General features: G+C 44.3%; 1 protein-coding gene across 1 annotated transcript in view; it reads right to left on the reverse strand.

The window, feature by feature from the left end:
• The window catches only part of ZCWPW2 (zinc finger CW-type and PWWP domain containing 2), a 197,793-nt gene extending 186,382 nt beyond the window's left edge, over nt 1–11,411 (reverse strand). The window contains exon 1 of the mRNA XM_029587073.1: nt 11,351–11,411. The gene's annotated coding sequence lies outside the window, so the exon portion shown is untranslated. The remainder of the gene's footprint in view (nt 1–11,350) is intronic.
• Between the last annotated feature and the right edge of the window lie 34 nt (nt 11,412–11,445).

Here is an 11,445-nt window from a genome sequence, read left to right on the forward strand (position 1 = left end):
TGATATCTACATGTTACTTAGCATATCTAGATAGAATCTCTTGATGTGATTAGGGTTAAAAGGTTTTAAAACCTGTTCTTAGGAAATGATAGGAAATAGTATCAAAGGCTTTGCATGCAGGCTGTTATTTCCTTAGATCTTTGAACTACATCGTTATCTTATTCTCAAACCTGCATTTCTCCAGGCTTCACCCGTCTTCATTGTTGAACCTTCAATTCAGATCCATCTCACGCGCCACAACTCCACTTGGAAGTGGAATCGCTCCTTAAACAGCGGGCAGTAAGAAGAGTTTATCCCCATTGCCAAGGATTCTACTCCCACTACTGCCTTATCCCTAAAAAATCTGGGGGACCAAGACCTATCCTGCGTTTTAAATGCCTGAAAAAGCATATGCTCTGGGAGATATTCAAAATGAATTCCTTCCCCACAATCCTGTCCTTTATTCAAACGGGGGAGTGGATGTGCGCTCTTGACCTAAAGGATGCTTATGTTCTCATCCATCCCTCCTACTGGCATTACTTGCACTTATGGTGGGCTCTTCCTACTACCACTATAATGTGCTCTCCTTCGGCCTCTCAGCAGCACTGAGCATCTTCACCAAGTGCCTGGCTGTAATAGTAACACATCTGCGACAACAGGGCATCCAGGTCTTCCCTTACTTGGATGACTGATTTGTGACACCAGGATCCAAGGAAAGTGTGCTAAACTCCCTGCAAAAATCAATACAACTATTATAATCACTAGGATTCCCAATGAATTTTGAGAAATCAACTCCAATTCCCTCTCAGAAAATCAAATTCCTTGGAGCATGGCTAGATTCTCAAAAGGAGAGAGCTTTCCTCCTTTCAGGTAGGGCAAATACTCTCAAATCCCAGTGTGAGGGAGTATTGCGGGAGTTTCTTATAAACTCCTTAAAGGACCAGCCACAGCTATCTGGACTAGTCCTCCTTAAGAGCCAACTCAGCAAGGTATTCTGGGCCAGAAAGGATCCCTGCAGCATTGGAAAAGAAAGCAGGACCCCGAAGGCTGGAGTGTCCCCAAGAGAGAAGGTAGGAAGCCATCCTAACCATATATTTTATTGTTGTAAGACTATTGAGGTAAGCAACCACTCGATTGGGCTTTGGTTTTTCCACTTAAATAAAGAGTTTGTATGGAACCAGCAGGAGTTTGGCCTCCTTTTTGTACTTGTGGCTGCTCCTGAGTGACCATATATGATGGCAGCAGTGGGACCCCTGTGCTAAGCAGGAAGCAGAGACAGGAGTCCACAGAAGAGAAACTTTTTTTTTTATGGGGCCTGACTGCAGGGATAGACCTAGAGTTTGTTATATTAGGCCAAGGGGGTTAGCTCTGCCTGAACTAGCTAGGGCAATAAGCAGTTAAATAAGGGCTAGACGGGCTAGAAAGGTTTTTGTTTGTTTTTTCTGTAACTCTCCTTCCCCGGAGATTCATCAAGCTTGCAGTTTGCGTAAGTAGAGAAACAAAGAATATGGAGCGGGTGGTACATGTCCTGGAAGAGGGCTAGAAGTAGCTATAGAAAGTTGTGCAAAGTTTACATGAACAGTTTACCCAGCAACAGGAAATACTGGTGCAAATTACTTAAGCCATGCAAGCTGCTACAACTATGTGGATCTGTTACCATACATCCAAGAAGGAGAACCCGGAGATCTTCCTGAAAATCTTTGAAAGGACCACCTACCTGTTGGGTTGGCCAGAAGTCAACTGGAACATGTACCTGGAAAATTTGTTTACAGGCAAAAGCCAAGCAGCCTTTTAAGTAATCAACCCAGAGAGACAGCAATGAAAAGGGAGGTGGTGGTGGGACATTTTAATCTACTGGATGTTGATTGCCATATCCCAACTGCAGAATCAGAAGAGATCATGGACTTCCTTCAAGAGGCTTGCTTCAGGCAAACGGAGAACCTGCGAGGGAGCAAGCAATACTGGTCATTATAAATGGAGAAAGTGTTTATAATGTCCAGATAAGTCGTAACCTGAGCACTAGTAATCCTTAGATGCTATGCTTTAATATAAGATCCAAAGCAGAGAATAATCATGAATATGACCTTTGCTAAAATGGAGAAGTACTTTAAGGAAGTGCTGACAGGTGGCAAGCACTATGTGAAATAGAACAGTGGTCTAAGCTAAAAGGGCAAAAAATAAAACCCAGTATAGTTTTCCAAAGAGGTGACTGAAAAAGAAAGAGGAAAAAGGATTAACATTCAGAAAATGCTCAGGAGCTGAGAAAGAGGGACACAATAAAGAATATCTGGTAAATCTGGAAGCTGAGAAATTTGTCAAGGTAGCAAAGGCACAAATGGAAGAAAATATAGCTAATGTAGTAAAGCAAGTTGATAAGACTTTATTCAAGTACAGTATGTCAGTGAAAGAGGGAAGAGTACATGTGGTATTACAAGATTAAGAATAGAAAAGGATGATTATGGAGCTAACATGCAAAAATTGAGTACACACTTTTTTTTTTTTTGGTATTCACTGAAGAAGAGTTTGGAGAAGGACCGTTGATGGTTGGCAGAGGTACATATGATAAGGGCGTAGATGCTACACAATTTACAGAAAGGAGGGTTTATATTCAGCACCCCTAGTTTTCTGCTGTGGCTCAGGTGTAAATACCATTTTGCATTATAAAAATGAAGTTTTCCAATCTTTCTGATGTTTGGATATTTTAACTGTCTTTTTGCTTTTCTTTCATCTTTCATCTCAAAAAAGATATAGCTGCGATGGAGAACGTACAGAGAAGGGCAACCAAAATGATAAAGGGGATGGAACAGCTCCCCTACGAGGAAAGGCTGAAGAGGTTAGGGCTGTTCAGCTTGGAGAAGAGACAGCTGAGGGGGGATATGATAGAGGTCTTTAAGATCATGAGAGGTCTTGAACGAGTAGATATGAATCGGTTATTTACACTTTCGAATATTAAAAGGACTAGGGGGCATTCCATGAAGTTAGCAAGTAGCACATTTAAGACTAATCGGAGAAAATTCTTTTTCACTCAATGCACATTAAAGCTCTGGAATTTGTTGTCAGAGGATGTGGTTAGTGCAATTAGTGTAGCTGGGTTCAAAAAAGGTTTGGATAAGTTCTTGAAGGAGAAGTCCATTAACGGCTATTAATCAAGTTTACTTAGGGAATAGCCACTGCTATTAATTGCATCAGTAGCAGGGGATCTTCTTGGTGTTTGGGTAATTGCCAGGTTCTTATGGCCTGGTTTGGCCTCTGTTGGGGACAGGATGCTGGGCTTGATAGACCCTTGATCTGACCCAGCATGGCAATTTCTTATGTTCTGTGTCTTCTGTGCCCAGTTGGATGTTTCTTGGGCTGTTTTGTGAAAGGCTGCGTCGGCAGTGTCGATTGGAGAGGCTGTGCTCCGGGTTATGTCAAAGACCTCAAGGGGGTCGCTAACGCACCAGTTATCTTCAATTTCGACACAGCGTCATCTGTGCGTGGACGTTCAGTCGATGCTGCGATGTTCCAACGCTTTCGATGCAGACTGTGGTTGTGACATCTGCGGCGCATCCCCCACGCCTTACATCGGCGGGAGTCACAGTTTTTTCGGATGTTTTGGACCTAGAGGGTCCACAGAAGTGGCCCTTTGATGGGATTGGGCCTTTGGTGTCCTCTTCGGTCCTGGGAACAACCTAGCTGAAGCCTCAGAGGGGGAATAAGAGCCCAATGTATTTTCTCTGAGTTGGGCAATGCGTGCAGCTCTTTGACGCTGTGCCCGTGGGGACAGGCGTCTGCAGTCCTTGTAGTTTGCCAGGTCATGTCTAGGACCCAGGCAGATTATTATTATTTACTTGCTTTTATATACCAGCATTCATGTAAAAACATATCACGTCGGTTTACATCTCAGATTAAGCATCGATAATTGAAATTGCATTTAAAATTAAACATTTAAAAACTAGTTAGATATTATCCATTTTGCTTAAAATATCTAAATAAAAGAAAAATAAAAGAATAACTATACATTGAGAGATAAAAATCAAAATCATAAAAACTAAAATATAAATAAAAGTAGCAAACAGCATCAAAGTCAACCGTTGTTATTAAATGCTTTGTTAAAAAGTAAGTTTTGACTCCTTTCTTAAAGACTTTGATGTTGCTTTCCATTCTCAATTGTGATGGTACAGAGTGCCATATGTTGGGGCCGGCGATGGATAATGCTCTTTCTCTAACAGTATTCATGTGTGCAGATTTTACAGTCGGTATTGATAGTAACCCAATATTAACTGATCTTGTTAATCGTGTTGGTATATGAAAATGCAGTGCTGCATTGAGCCATTCAACCTTCTCATTGTACAGGGATTTGTGAATTAGGGTAAGTGCTTTATACTGTGATCTGTAACCAATAGGGAGCCAATGAAACTCTTTTAGTACGGGAGTGATATGGTCAAATTTCTTTGTATTAGTCAGCAGTCTGGCAGCAGAATTCTGAGGGAGCTGCAATGGACGATTAACATTGGTAGGTAGGCCCAGTAAAAGTGCGTTGCAGTAGTCTAATTTGCTAAAAATAAGAGCTTGTAAAACAGTCCTAAAATCATTAAAATATAAAAGATGTTTTAGTCTCTTTAAAATATTCAACTTAAAATAACCATCTTTAACTATACTGCTGATCCATTTTTTGAGACTCACTTTGCAATCTAAAATCATCCCTAGATCCCTAACGTCAAAGGCAATAGGATGGTCTTTAGAAGCTACTCGTACTTCAAGTTCTTTCAGTGTACTTAGTTTTGGACAGTTGTATAAGATTTCAGATTTCTTTTCATTGAGCGCAAGGTCTTTTCATTGAGCATTGGTGACAGACAGAATTTTCCCACAATCGTAAAACTTAAAGCCCGGTGGACGAGGCATATTAAGTTGAAAGCGATCCTTGTGGTATTCTGCCAAGTTTTTGTCACTTTTTTTGTCGATATTTTTTCTTACAAATATTTTTCCTCACAGGAGAGAAGAGCTCCGCGTGCAGTCAGTCGCGTGAAAAAAAACGGAATGAGGAGCCTCGAGGAGAACACCTTACCAAAAGATTTTGGGTGATCTATGGAAAAAGTACTTTTCCTAATAGCAGTCATGTCGGCCAGAAGAGTAAGTGACCTCCAGGCTCTAGTAATTAATTATCAATGCCTTCAAATTTCAAGACAAAATCCTACTACATACACATCCGTCGTTTTTGCTGAAAGTGGTTTCAACTTTTCACTTAAACCAAACAATTTCATTACCAACCTTTTTCCTTAAACCTTTCGAAGTAAAAGGGAAAGAGCTACACACACTGGACTACAAGAGAGCCCCTACATATTACAAACAAAGAACTCAAGCATTCAGACACACCTCGCAACTCTGTGTCTCTTTCAACCCAAATGACCCAGGGAAAGCAGTAAAGAAAAGGACACTTGTCAAATCGGATATCACACTGCATCCATTTCTGTTATGAGTGTCATTCCCTAGTACTCAAGGATCCAATTAAGGCACATCATCAAGTTAAAGCGACAGCAACTTCATTAGCTCACTTACATAACAATCCAGTTCAAGAGATCTACAAAGTAGCAACGTGGTCATCAGTACACACCTTCACTTCCCATTACTGTCTCAACCAACAATCAGCAGTGGGATCAGTGTTGTTGCATCATGTCCAACAGAAATAATGTCTTTCCACAAACTTTAGGTTGCTTATAACATCTACAGACGTTACACTATAGCATGCAACTTTTAACTTGGGACTCCCAGACAGCATGGCTAAATAAGCCTGTTTAATGACAGAAAAAAAAGCAAGTTTGCTTACTGTAAATGGTATTTTCCATAGATAGCCGGATGATTGACCCATGCATCCCCTCCCACCTCCCTGGACAGCCATTGACTACCGTTGCATATCTGCTTAATAATCAACCGAGGGGAATCACTCGATACATGTGGGAAGGAGCCGTGCAGCCGCAAGAAAAGATTTTTACGAACCTAGAGAGCAGATGACATCACCCAGACAGCATGGCTAAATCATCCTGCTATCTATGGAAACACTATTTACGGTAAGCAAACTTACTTTTACCTGGAAAGGTAACATTTTCTTCTGATTCCAGCCCAGATAACCAGAGGCAAATGCATACTCTGGTTAGTTTTGCTCTGTCCCCATCAATAAAAGCTCTGAGTGAAGCAAAGCTAATAAATTCTGCTTTTAGAGCTGAGAACCACAGTTAGTTGCAGCAATGTGTTAACAAGATCAACATTGACTGCTAAGAAGGTAGCATGCACTTTTTCACTGCCTGCCTCCTTAGAATTGTCAGGATCTCTACACTGGAAGTACATCACCCAAGGAGCAGTACAGGATGCAAGGCTGGATGCTGAGCAAGACTAGAGCTGGTCTTCTGTCTAGCCAGTACCCTCCCCAGCAGGTTGAACCCTTGGGTTCTGGGGGAGTATAGGTCTCTGTGGTCTCTGTGGTAGCAGTACTACAGAGCAAAGTTGCATACAGAAGCTGGACGAGACACTGCTTGGTACAGACTGAAGCAGGTAAGGCCTGGAACTGGAGTTAAACTGAGAACAAGGACTGGGGCTACAATGGACAGAGACAGGGCAAGATAGTGAGCACAGCTAATGAATGATACAAGCAAGGCAGAGTACTGGGCAAGAATAGGGCAAGAGCATGGACAAGATACTAGAACAGGCAGGATTGGAGAGGGTGTAACAAATCCAGACAAGGATAATACCAACAAGGCAGACAAGGGTAACACAGAACAGAGAACATATAAGCCTCATAGGGGCCTAGATAGGCCACAAGGCTAGAAGCAAGAAGCAAGGCTGAAGGGAGATATCTGTAGGGAGATCTCATGTTTTACCACTAATATGAATTATAATAGCATTGTACAGTCCAAATTCTGACAGGCCCCAGATACCATCACAGGAAGAGAAGGAACTTTGCCCAGGTGAACTTTAAAATATTGTCTCTGTGGAAAATGAAGAGTCCTTGTCCTGATACACTGAAGGATACCTTATCAGATGTGCCTGTTTATCAGTTCCAGCAGACAGAGAGCCAACGACTTGAGATCCTAAGTAAGTGTCAGGGGCAGCCAAGCAAGCAGAGGTCAGAAAGATCCTCACCCTGAAGAGGGGTGGGGGCAGTCAGTGAAGGAGAAAACACTGACTCTGGCAGACAGCTTGGTATACAGACATGGCAGTTCTGACCCCCAAAGAAAGGGGGAAGAAAACCTGCAACATGGCAGGACCCCTCTGAAGTAATGGGGAGGGGGGAAAAAGACCTGCAATGCGGCAAAGACCCTCTATTCACCTTGTGATTATGCATGAGCTTATGCATATTTATCAGCTAGGAAGTATAAGACAGGGGGGGCAAGGAAGAGAAAGGAAGGCAAGGAATGGACCCCCCTAGAGAGAGCAACCCTGAAACCAAAAAGAAGGAGAAAGAGAGCACAAACCCTGGGAGAAAACCCGGAGAGCGAGAATCTGTGCTGAGGTGTCCCTGAAAGCGAAAGGGGGGGCCAGAAGCAGACCAGCCCTCCTGGCTATCAAGAAGGGAGAATACCAGGTGTGGCCAGGTGATTGGAGAGAGAAAACCCCAGTTCAGGTGATATACAGTCATAGATGGTCGGGTGAGAACAAGCCCAGACAGCTGGCAAGCACCAGAGCCAGAAGCTAGTCTCCTTCCTGGACACCTTGCCCACTCTGCCAGTACCAAGCCCAGGAAACAAGCCTCTCCCCTGCCAACATTCTCCAGCCGGAACCTGCTTCAGAGATAAAGAGAGGTATCACCTGAAACTGGAATCAGGGGTAAGTAAGTTAGCCATAAATAATAATATCTTAAGCAAGCTATGACATGTGTGAAACTACCCATTATACAGAATTTTCTTTAGGGAAAATTGCTGCTTAGTGGCTAGGATGTTAGAGATAGGAATTATTTTTTAAATGCTATGTCCTGCCAAATCTGATAAATAAAAGTCTATTTCTGAGGAGAATACACATTGACTTTTCCCTAACTTAGAATCGTAAGAATTTTTATTTTTTTATTTTATTTATTATTTTTTTATATACCGACATTCGATCTGAGATATCACATTGGTTTACATTCAGGTACTATAGGTATTTCTCTATCCCCAGAGGGCTTACAATCTAAGTTTTTGTACCTGAGGCAATGGATGGTAAAGTGACTTGCCCAAGGTCACAAGGAGCAGTGGGAGGGCAGCTGGCAGTGTCTTGTAGCAGACAGATCCCTACACCCCTAAATCTGCTTACAAGGTCACAAGGCAAGAAACTAGGAACAAGAAGGTTGAAAGGCCATAAAACAAGGTAAAGCAAGGCACGGCACAAGAAGGCCCAATGGCCGCAAGGCAAGGAGCAAGAAAGCATGAAAGCCACAAGGCAAGGAAAGGAGCAAGAAGGCCCGAAAGCCACAAGGCATAAGGCAGGGAAAGTGGCAGATTAGAGTCAAAAGTGACTCCATGAAAAGGCAAGATTACACTGGTGAGGCAGAGTTACATAGGTTGGAGCTTGGGTGTGGTGCAGGAAACGAGGAGCATGGCAAGACTGGGGGCTAACCTCGCTGAGGGGTCCTGGTGGAGCAGAGGCTGCAGCACAGGCTGAGTCAGGTGGTCATTGAGGAGCTAGCTCCGGTAGCTGGAAGCAGAGCCCACCAGAGGCCCTTCTGGTAGAGTGGTGCCATCACAGGAGGTAGCAGGATAGGATGAGGCTGCGTAGCAGGCCAAATCCTAACAAGAACCTTCTCAACGAGAACACAGCTCAGAGATCAAACCCCATCCTGCTACAAAGAGTCCATGCCAGATTGCTGTTCCCACTTCTACTGCTCCAGGAGTCTCCAGTACTTTTTTTTTTCAGCCAGCAAGTGAAGGGAGAGCACTGTTAATGCCTCTGCTTCTGGAGGAGATTCATCCAGCAGTCATAGTTCTGCCTCAGCCTCTGGAGGACTCCATTCCAGATAAGCCACTCCAGGAGGCACCTGCAGCCACAATCTTGTTCCAGTGAGAGCCTGCCTTGTCCAGTCCTCTGCCCTTAACTCTGAGGGCCTCCAGTCCTGTAATCCTGCAGGGAAGTGAGCAGCCAGAGGGAAGTGCTGTTCCCAATATAGAGCACCCAGAAGGGGGTGATGTTCCCAACGCTGTGCATCAGAAAGGGGGCACTGTTCATGATCCCAGTCCTGTAATCCTACGGAGAAGTGAACACCCATTGACAGGCGGTTCCTGACATCAAAGACTTTGAAGGGTGCGCTGTTTTTGAAACAAACCTCCCAGAACGGGGTGCCGTTCTTGATATCCAGCTCACCAGCAACTCTGAGCCAGCGGTCCAGTTTTCTTGTAAGCCTGTGCCATCACCCCAGTCTCGGAGAGGCCTCGAGCCTTCAATCCTGCCTTGAAAAGAAACTGACAGTCCAGAGGGGGGTGCTGTTCAGGATGTCCAGCCTTGGAGATACCCCTACTTATCTGTCCAGTTCTGAAGCGACACCGGTCTAGTACTCCTGAATCAAGTACCTGCTAGGCACAGCCTAATAATGAATGGGACCCTAGAGGAGGAGGAGGTCTTTGAAGGGGGGATACTGTCAAGGTTTCACCTGCCATGCAGCATCTCCCTGCCCTGGTCCTGACTGCTGTAACTCCTCCTTGCCTGCCGAAGCCTTCAGTGAGCCTCACCACAAACCTTGCTAAGCTACGCCTCACTGCTCACACTACACCCAAGCTCCAGACTCATTTAACCCTGTGTTGCCAGATGCAATATGCCTCTTCATGGAGTCACCTTTGACTCTCTGACTTGGCCATTCTTGTCTTGTACCTCATCTTCAGACCTGCTCTTGTCATGAACCTTACTGCCTACCTAGGCCATTCCTTGCTCTGTGGCCTACTCTAGATCTTGCCTTGTAGCCTCTGGAACTGCTCTAGTCTTTTATCCTGTCTTGTGGCCTTTTGGCCTCTCTGTACTTGGGGCCTTCGGGCTTTTATATTATTTGTTCTATGTTGTCTTGCCTAGTCTTTGTCTGGTCTTGTCCTGTCTGCCGTGTCCAATCCAGTCTTTTGCTTGGTCAGATCTTACCCTGCCCAGCCTAGTATCCTATTCCTGCCTTGCCTTACTCCAGTTCATGCCCAATATCCTTGCCCAGTCTGTGTCTATACTCAGCACCAGCCCTTGTCCTGTGACCAGCTCTGCTCCAGCCTGTCTCTATCCACAGGGCCAAGCTTTGCTTTGTCCAGCCTGTACTACTCTGCTTCAGCCTGCCTGGATTTACCATATTGCACTGCCACAGCAAAGACCTTCTAGCCCCAGAACCCAAGGGCTCAACCTGAGGGGGAGGGGGCCCTTGTGCTGTCCTGTGTCCTGCCTTGCAGTCCTGTATAGCTCCTGGGGTGATGTACCCCAATCTCAGTAACCGTGACATACCCTGTATCCAACAGCAGACAATTAAGAGTAACTTGGAAGACATATCCAATAAATCTTAATGGGGATATAGATTGCCTGTTCACTACCAGCTGCCAATGGTAAGAAGTAGTGTTTCCAAGCCTTGGTTAACAGTTTTTTTGGGGGGTTGTTGTTTTTTTAGTTCAAACTTTGCTTTTTAAGAGAAAAATAATTAAAAAAAAAAAAATCAAGGATAAAAACACTTGAAATTTCAACTTTTGATGACAAACTACTAGCATACAGTAACCTTACAGCTGTAAAATAATGATTACATAGTAGCAGCATTCTAAAGACTTCAAATGCAAGATTACCCATAGCAGTAAGCCATATAGTGAATTCCACAAGAAAGTAGCATTCCAATAACATAGGTCATTTTGACATGCACAGACAAAATATTTAATTTCCCACCCTCTGGTAACTATCACTTTGGGGAATAGATTTAAAAATCACACTACAATCTCAAAAAAGGCATATGCAGATCTGAAATCTTTGATGATGTGCCAAATTCATAACTAAAATGATTAAAAGAACTGATCTGGTTAACAGCTGCTAATTGAATAGAAACAAATCTCTAGGACTAGCTTCGACCACACTCTCTGGCAACAAATGCAACAGCTTTCTTGCCACTGACTGAAAAATATTTTCTCGAATTTGTTTTAAATCTCCTACTAGTTGAGTTCATGGATTGCCCCTCAGTCGTAACCGATTCCTATGTCCCTCCTCACAAGCTCTTCCCCTCCTCCCATTCGCCCCCCGGCACTCTCCGCACGCTTCCCCCCCCTTCTCCCACTTCGTCTTCCAACCCGCACCCTTCCCCACTCCAATCTTTTCCCGAACCCTCCTTCTCCTCCCTCCAACTCCATCCCATTTCCGAAGTCTCTCGCTCGCTCCCAGTCTGCAGCGTCGCTCACGCCTCCAGTCAGCCTCCACCCTTCCTCACCTTGCTTCGACGCCCCAGTGCCGCCCCGGTTGCTTTGTAGCCTAGCGCGCGCGGCTCACTCGGTGACTCAACTCCCGCGAGATTGATAACAGCGC

This window comes from Rhinatrema bivittatum, chromosome 2, assembly GCF_901001135.1.
Source record: "Rhinatrema bivittatum chromosome 2, aRhiBiv1.1, whole genome shotgun sequence".
Lineage (NCBI taxonomy): Eukaryota > Metazoa > Chordata > Amphibia > Gymnophiona > Rhinatrematidae > Rhinatrema > Rhinatrema bivittatum.